This window comes from Pyrus communis, chromosome 5 (assembly GCF_041283825.1).
Source record: "Pyrus communis isolate YQ-2024b chromosome 5, ASM4128382v1, whole genome shotgun sequence".
NCBI classification, from domain to species: Eukaryota; Viridiplantae; Streptophyta; class Magnoliopsida; order Rosales; family Rosaceae; genus Pyrus; species Pyrus communis.
The window spans coordinates 30,498,951-30,508,749 of NC_142569.1; positions in this window are offsets into that span (position 1 = coordinate 30,498,951).

Sequence of the window (9,799 nt, forward strand, 5' to 3'; positions counted from 1 at the left end):
CTTGACAGAAGTGACGACATCCAACTTGATCAACCAAGGTCTCCCAAGAATCCCATTGTAGGGAGATGGGTCACTTACGATCGTGAACGTCTGCTTTAAGACAGTTGGTGTTTTCACGTCAAGTGTGATGTGGCCGATAGCAGTCGAGGTGTGCCTGTTGAATCCGGTGAGTACCTTCGCTCGGTGTATGATTGTGTTTTCCAAGCCTATCTTCTGAATTACTGAGAGCTGAAGCAGGTTAACCGCACTTCCATTGTGAATCGTCATTCTGTCGACTATAGCATGGGCTAGTTGGACAGATACTACTAGTGCGTCGTCATGTGGGAAGTCGACGCCTTCTGCATCCTGCTCGATGAAGCCAACAATGGGTCTAGGTTGGGTGTCGACTGCTTAGACCTGTGAGACTAGTAAAGCCTGTTGGATCTTCCTCTTTTTGGAATTATTGGTAGCCCCTAAGTGCTCGAATTCGACGAAGATGTCATTGATCCTAATCGTCTTGGTTGGTAGCTCTTCATCATCGTTTGCATTCCTTCTAGGCTGCACAGCTGGCTTGTCCAAGTATCTATCAACCTTGCCTTCTTTCATGAGCTTCTCTAGGTAATTCTTCCAAATGTAGCATTCGTTGGTTGTATGACTGGGTCCTCAATGGAATGCGCAATACTTGGTGTGATCTAGCTTGGAAGTATCTCATTTTGATTGTTTCGGCAGCTTGAACCATGGCTCGTTCTTGATGTCGATAAGGATTTGGTGGATCAGGATTGAGAACTTAGAGTACTTCCTGGTTGTCGGGCCTTCCTTGGTCGTGGGTCAGTCCCTACGCTTGGTCTCATACCCACTTTTGTCAAACCGTTTTCCATCTTCCTTTTTTTGAGCCACTGCCAACTCTTTTCGAGGTTGTTTGGGCGCCTTGTCTTCTCGTCAAACCTCATCCCAAAGTACATACTTCTCTGCCAGAGCAAAATAGTCTGCCAGAGTTAGATCTTATTTCATGATCAACTTTCTGAACAGTAGGTGGTCTGTTAGGAGTCTTTTTTGGAATGCTGCACATGTTATCGAGTCGTCACATCTAACTATCTTTGCCTTTTCTGCTTTAAACCTTTTCATGTAGTCGCGGAATGACTCATTTGGGTTCTTCTTCACATTGAACAAGTGGTCTGACTTTTTTTTATTTAACGGTAAGATGAGTATTCTTTGGTAAAAACCAAAGAAATATCGTCAAAACTCCAGATGAATCATGGTTGTAAGGTGTGAAACCAATCTTACGCCTCGCCTTGCAATGTGGTGGCTAATATCTTACACATAAGAACATCGTTGTTACGGTAAATGACCATTGTACTTTGGTAATGCTTCAAGTGTCTCTCTGGATCTCCATCTCCATTGAAATATGTGAAATCTGGCATGCTAAACTTGTGTAGAAGCTTTGCTTGCTCAATCTTGTCCGTGAAGGGTGACCTACTCATGTCGGTCATGTCCTGTCATAGTGCTTCATTGGCCACTTTGTTGTATTGGAAATCAAGCAGTCACTCTTTTAAGAGCCTCTCTACCTCTTCCTAAATTTGCCTTTGTTGGGGTAGCGAAGCTATTGGCTGCCCCCGGTCTTAACTTGCTAGTCTAGGCTGCTCTTCTACATGTTGGGCTCGTCTATGCCGCTGCAATGGTGCATGTGATCCGTTCCTGGCAGGCGAAGGAGTTCTTCGTAGGATGCCGGTTGAACTTAAGTCGGATTGAGTGTTTGCTTCTTTTCGTCCGTCATGCTGCCTACTCCGATGTGATGTGGATGATATTCCTTGCGGGCCTAGCCATGAATGAACGCTTTGCCTAGAAGATTGCTCATGTTGATTATCGGAGTGTGGCCCCAGCCATGAGTGTATGTTCTTCTGCGGGCCTAGTAAAAAGCGCACACTCATCAATGTGTTAAGATGGGAGTATACGTTATCGTGGGGGCCCAATTAGGAATGTACACTGCATGAACCCTCGATTTGTGGCTAGTCGAGTGGCTGCTTATCGGGATGCTGCTGAAGAGGTTCCTCATCTGCCATTTTCCTACTTCGGCACACCTCGTCTAAGGCATGTTGGATCTCGGTGCGCTGCAAAAGCTGATTCACCAAGGTCGTATGTTATGCAAAGGCGCTTACCAGCTGTATAACTTGTCGACACAAGTGTTGTTTGCCATTCGGATTGGAAGAGCTTGGAAGGAATGTGTCTCCTTGAGTAGTGGAAGTGTGGTAGACTCTGGGCGCGAGATTTGAGTTGGGAAATGTCAAATTCGTAGAGAAATGTGGTGAAATGACCCCAGCTCGATCGTAGGCCCAGAAATTTGAAGCCGGGATGGTTGAACCAATCTTGGACCGATTTGGGCTGCTTGGAAGGCCACGGAAGCAGGCTAGGCCATGGGAGCAAGCTAAACCACAGGAGTTAGATGCTCGGAGTGTGGTGCACATGGGTGTGAAGCTAGGGCTCGTGTCAGGCTTGAGTGGCTCAGGCCGTCTCGCCTTGGGCTTAGGCCCATGTAGGCTTGAATGACACTGCTTAGGCCGTGGTTATGGTGCCTTGAGCTGTGGTTGTGGTGTTGTGGGCCTTGCCGAGGGTGGTGTCGTGGTGGCCACGGTGGTGCCCTATGGGGGTGGTGCCGCTTCACTCATTGTTGTGTTGAGCCTTATAGATCGCCGTGACCATAATCCTTGAACATTGGAATTTCCATTCATCGAGGTTTCCGAATCTCTTGCCATTGTACTTTTCTTTTACATTTTATCGAAGAATTTTTAGAAATAAAAATTCCAAGAATTATAACATACGAAAAATCTACAAATAGACAAGAAAACGAAAAACCTTGAATGCGAGAGTCTTCTACAAGCGTTTGATCAAGACTTTCAATGAACACACCAATTTGTGGATACAAATTTCTTCCTTCTTGTTCTTGGACGAAAATGCACCTGCACAAACAATTAACACCTTAGGTCAAGGCCAAGAGCCTTATGCGCCCACGATGAATGGAGGGCTTTGGCCGAATAACCTCTGATGCCAAAGTTAGAATTTTGAGAGAAAAAGTGTTTATAGAATTTAGAGAATTTTGCAAGAAGCTTGGAATTCAACTTAGGTTTTTGGAGAAAATGAAGTGGTATTTATAAAGGTATGGTCGGTCCTATTAGGAGAATGGGGACCGGCCATATGAGGTATTTTTTTGTGTTAATTACCATCAATTAGCTAATTAATAAATTAATTGAGTAATAAATGAATTAATTAGCTAATTAAGATAATGTGAAAGAAATACTTTGGGAGTTACCTTGTGGAGAGGATTTGATGATGATGGATGAAATAGGTTTTGAATAAATACCTATTTTGATCACTTTTGATCTTGATTGAGTGGTGATTGCCTGCTACTCGCGCGTACGAGTTCTGATGTGCCTCAAGGGTAATCTTGTCTTTTTAACCAAAAAATCCACGTGTTGCCTCCATATTTTTGTTGATTATTTTTTACTCCACAAATACATTTCGATCCATATTTTTGTTGATTATTTTTTAATCCACAAATACATTTCGATATATACATTTAGATACATTAATTGAGTCTTTCAAGTTTGAAGAATGTTAAATAAAATTAATAAATTAAATAAAAAAACTTTTTTTTTGGTCAAAAAATAAATTAAAATTTGTATGTTAATAAATTTAAATATTTAATGGAAGACATTAATTAAAATGCACATTAATTATTTTGAATTAAGGACACATCAAGGGACTATAATCCATATGTAATCTAACAACAGATTTATTTTAAATTTTATTCTTCTTGAAGGTTAAAGTTAAAAAAAACCCCATTATTAAATTTTGAAATGGTTGGCGAATAATAATTCAATGCCATTGACTTATAGGAATAATAAACCATATATATATATATATATATATATATATATATTTTTTACGGTTGAAAAGGAAACTTGAGTTTAGACAAGGTTGATTAGGTACTCCAAGTGGGAGTCTTAATAAATGATTAAAAGTTTGTCTTCTCTCAAAGCTTACCTTCTAAATTTGTGGAATTATATTTGAGGGAAAGCATGAAGAGATTCGATTGGTACTTACATAAGAATTACAATATGGAAAAAAAAATAATTCAGAATGATGTTTGAAGGTTCTTCAAACAAGTAAAATAACATCATACTCAAAAAAATAAATGAAGTGGGAATCGAATTATTCCAGTGCTTCTCAATAAAAACAAACTATTGTGTGTGACAGCTAAATATACCACCTGGCATCTTGACTGCCTAGATAATGTTACAAAAAAATCACTTTAATTAAATTATAATACATGTATTTATTTAGTATTAAGTACGATATTTGTCATTTAGGTTTAGGGATTTGTATGCTAATATAAATACTATTTTTAATACATTTAATATTTATCTACACAAAGGAGTTAGAGAGTGTGATAAAATTCATAATGAACTAATCATAATTATATTCGAATTTCCTGACAAGAATTAAACCTAATAAAATATGTGGAGGGAAATGTCTGAATGCTATTTAACTACTCAAATCACAAACCCAGATTCAGGTTCAGTACTTTGAGTGGAACACTTGAGTTTTATTTTGCCCATGCATCTTTTGCTACCTCCAAATATATGAAGCTCGCCAACCAAGTTGGATTCGGATCGATTGTAGCTACCAGCTAGCTAGCTGACCAATGAGGGTTTTGAAAAGTGGGTGAGCAAGTGGCTATATTATTATACAATATGCCCAGATCGATAGTACTATGTAATGACCAAGTTCCAATTAGTTGATGCGGAGGGGAGTGGATGACAAAGAATACTAGGAAAGAAATTAGTAAGGTTTCCCAAATAGGCAGTAATACGAGGATTGGGCACGCAGACACCCTCGACCGTAAAAAGGACATCTCCTCTGTCTCCTCTACTTTGCTTCAAATAGTCAGCTAATTAGATGGAAGTTGTAACTGTCACCTCACCTATATATTATATATGTCCACCTCAGTTCTCCACCAAAACAAAGAAAATGGGTAACCAAAACAGAAACAATATATATAGTTTCAATACCTTATCTTTTAATTAGTTTACTAATTATTAATCTCGTACCACTACGGTATGTCGGTATGCACTTCCTTTTCTGAATCATTTAAATAATAAAAAGTATATTAAGTACAAAGGCTGCAGAGAGAAACTATTGAATATGTATGTGTATCAGATGGCAAGAAAGAGATTCTTTTTTCAGAAGGTTTCAATACTTACTTGAAGTGTTTCATATCAAGTGGAGTAAGGGTAAATTAATAGTTATATATAAAAGAAAATATTCTACCACTATCAGAAAATAAGGCTTGCTCTACAAAATATTGCCCGACAGAGAAGATTTCGTCAGGTAAATGCTCTTTGCTCGACGGATTTTTTAGTTGGTAGAGCAAAGTTGGTCAACATTTAGGGTTTAATTAAACCTTTTACGAGACAAACAAGTTCGTAGGGTAAGACTACATTTGTTAAGCAAGTTCTCAATGCCAAGAGAAATAAAATGGCGTGTAATTACCTGAAGATTTGTGCAACGACAAAATGGATTGTCAGCTAGGTCAACTTTAACTGACGGACAATTTTGTCATCTCACTGTTTCCCTGCATTGCACATAGGCTTAATTAGGTTTTAAGCTTAATTATGGTTTAGGGTTTAGGGCGACCAACCTTTTCCAACAGCATCAAACTGCCCATACTATTTGCTTCAATTATGGCGAACTAGAGAGTAGTATTTGTGGTAAAAATCCAAGGAGTAGGTGCCAGAAGAGGAAGCAGCGCGGTAGCCAATTGTGGGGGTGTGCGGCGCACATCTATAAGATTTCTAATGGTAGTATTAGAACTAGTAGTTGGAAGGGATATAAACATGTTTGCATATACTACTAGATCTCCTACGCCAAGAATTTCCCAAAAAAAAAAAAAATGTTCGGAGATTAGGTAACGAGAAGAAATGGTTTGACGGTTAGAAACGAAAAATCACAATTTAATGGTCGTTTTAACTCCGATTTCGTTGATTTTTTGCAAATACAATCCTCAACTCTAGTAGAATACGATGAACGAATCTGACCATTAATTCAAAATATTTAAACTAGTGGATAAAACTAAAGCTTACATTCTACTTAATGGAAGTATAGAATAAACTCTAAGTGCTTTGGAATCCATTCTTTTGACGGGACACACATTCTACAAAACTAGTTTCCACGATCCAACCATCAAATATGTTTGCATATACTTCAAAATCATCTACACCAATAATCATCCCAAAAAAATGTTCGGAGATTAGGTAACGGGACAAAATCACTCAACAGTTAGAAACAAAACATCATGATTTAAGGGTCGTCTTAAGTCCCATTTGTTGATTTTTTCAAGGACAATATTCAACCCTTGAAGAATATGATGAATAAACTCATTCACCATTTTAAAATATTTAAACTAGTTGATACAACAAAAATTACATTCTACTTAATGGAAGTATAGAATAAACTCTAAGTGTTTTGGAGTCTATTCTTTTGACGAGACATGCATTCTACAAAACTAGCTTTTACGATCCAACCGATAAACATGTTTGCATATACTTCGAGATATCCTACACTAAGAATCATCCAAAAAAATATGTTTAAAGATTAGGTAACCGCGATGATATCATTTGACAGTCAAAAATGAAAAATCATGATTTAACTGTCGTTTTGACACCGATTTTGTTGATTTTTTACAAATATAATCATCCACCCAATAATACGATGAACGGATCCAATCATCCATTTAAAATGTTTAAACTAGTGGATACAACAAAAGCCTACATTCTACTTAATCGAAGTATAGAATAACCCCTAATTGTTTTGAAATCCATTCTTTTGACGAGACACACATTATACGAAACTAGTTGTATGATCCAACCGTCAAAGATGTTTGCATATACTTTGAGACATCTTACGCCAACAAACATTCGGTGATTATGTAACGGGCCGATCATTTGTAGGTTATAAACGAAAAAATCACGATCTAGTGGTCGTTTTTAACTCTAATTTTCTTGATTTTTTACAAGGCCCCAAATTGAGAGTAAAAGCACACACTAAATTGACTTGATAATCAGGTTCAATGAAATTTTTTTTTTAATTGTTTGAACTTAATTAATGTTCAAAACTAGAGAATTGATTTTTTTTTTTTTTTTTTTTTTTAATTTTGGTGTGCTTTTAGACAAAAATGTTTTTGGGTTCCAAAAGCACTTAAAGTGCTTTCTGCAAGAAACACCAGTTATGTGCTTCTTCCAGGAAGCACTTTAAGTGATTTTTTAGGATTTACTTGCATATTTCCTAAAGATTGGTTCTAAAAACATTTTCAGTAAAAGCGCTTTCAATCATTTTAAAAGCACATCCAAACGAGTTTTATGTCTTTGTCGAGTCAGCTTTCTAAATTACGTATTGAGTTAGACATTGTAATGATGGGGTGGGTATAGTGGTGGTGGGGTGGGGGACGATGTAGTGAGGTGGCACGGTGGTGGTGGGGTGGGGGGACAACGTACTGGGAAATTGATTAAATTTGTGAAGTTTGTAGGACATTTATGAAAATTTATGAAATTTGTAGGAAATGTTTAAATTTGGTAAAATTTTAGAAATATTTGAAATTGTAGGGAATTTATGAAAATTTGTGAAATGTGTATAAAAATATGAAAACTATGCGTGAAATTGTAGGCGATTTATGAAAATTTGTGAAATTTGTAGGAAATATTTAAATTTGGTAAAATTTTAGATCCCTGATACCGTGCTTAGGATCCCCGACACCATGCTTCATCTACGTCTTAGCTGCACAGTGGATTGGCCCACTATGTTGGGACTGTAGTATGGACCCATTGCCCTTTGAAGTGGGAAGCCTTGAGAGCAATGCCGGAGGATAAGAAGAAGGGATGTTGCATGAGTTGTCAATTAGTATTGTCAACTTTTAATAGTAATTTTTTTTTTAATAAACTGTAGTATTATTAATAATTTAATAATATTTTAATATTTTTTATATTTGCATTTGACCTATAATGTTGAAAACCTCGATGTAGAGCATACCACCTACCTACAAGAGCTCTTCATTAAGCGATACGCTAAGTGGAAGAGCGACCTCTACAAACATTTTGAGTCTTTTTAAGATGTGAATACCACTCTCGAAGAACGCTATCCTAAGAAATTGGTGGAGCGTCTAGAGGAATGGGAGTGGCTGTACAGGCATTTTCAGCTCTCGAAGTTTTTGGTAAGTATAATAATATTTTATGTTTTTTTTAATATATGCGCTAATATGTACATTTTGTGTTTAACATAAGAGATCTAAGGCAAACATGAAAAGTAGGTCGAAAAAGAAACTTCTCTACCACTCCGGTTCAAGGCCTTCTCCTATATGTTGGAGAAGCGATGAGAAGTAAAAGTATGTTATATCTAATGAACTTTTTTAACATTTTTTAACCTTTTTTTTTTCCAAGATGGTTCTATGTTTGTAGAGATCGACATGTTGAAGGAAGTTTATGCTTTACCCGAGGATGAAATGGCTAAGAAACTCCATGTAAGTTTATATAAATGTTACTTTTCTTTCATTTATAAATATTATAAATATTAGTATGTATTTTCTTATTACAAGCTACCAGTCTTCTCCAAAAGGTGGCATCGCAGCTTTCCCTGGACATTCCTATCGAGGACATGACTCCGATTGAGGATGCGGGTTTTTAGATCATGACTAAGAAGCTGGATCAGACCCTCAATCGTAAGCCTAGCGGAGTTTAATAAGGGATGGGGAATGTGCGATACCAGGTCCATTGGGCTTCATTTAACGAGATGTGATGATTAAGATGGCAAAAGGACCAAAGGCCCATTCCTCTATGTATGATCCGACCTATAGGATGTGGGAGAGAGTGTCATTCACTTGAATCATCTCTCTATATAAAAGGCAACAATTAGCTCATTTCTCATTATGGTTTTTGGTGGTTCATTTCTAGAACAAGAGAGGAGGGCAACTCTTCCTCTCTAACATCAAGGGCCGGCCCTTAGAGAAGAGATTACTAGTCTCCATCTCTCTTCTAAGCACATCCACCTCAAATCACTAGAGGTATGGTGAATTTGGAGGTTGCCTCATTTGGCAACTTACGGAAAAGCTATGGAGGGGATCCAAGAAGATTCAATGGAGAAAGCTACATGGATGTTCCATGAAGATTCAACGAGGACAAGACAAGGTTCTAAGGAGCGTAGGAACATCTTGGAGAGGCCATTACATTGGCTCAAAATGGAAGACATCTCTCTCTCTCTCTCTCCCCCTTCCACTTGTTTAACAATGATTTAATTTGATACATCAACCATTAGGCCTGTGCATCTTGAAGGGGATTTAGTTCTGATGAGTAATTTTTTTAATGCTTCTGTTGCCTTGCTTTAACCTAGTGATCTTTCCCGTTTATTTTATTAGTTTTGACTTAATCATTTTGGCATTATTCTGGAAGATCTTTTCCAAAGATTGAGTTTCAGGGCATTATTCTAGAATATTTTATTTTCTTAAGATTGAGTTTCAGGGCATATCACCAACTGTATTTTTCTGCAAATAGGTCTGACGTGGCCTAGTTCCTCACATTGACGGTAAGTAGGAACAAACTTTCTTTCAGTTGAAAAAGTGGTTCCAAGTGAGATAGACTGAGAATTCTTCACAAACCTTGTTCCTGCTAGTGCATCAGTTGAGCACTCACCAGCAAAATCAAGTTCACTTTTATGACAACATGGTTTACCCAACTTCAGCATTTTGTCAACTTTTTCAGTACCAATAGTGAGTTTGAAC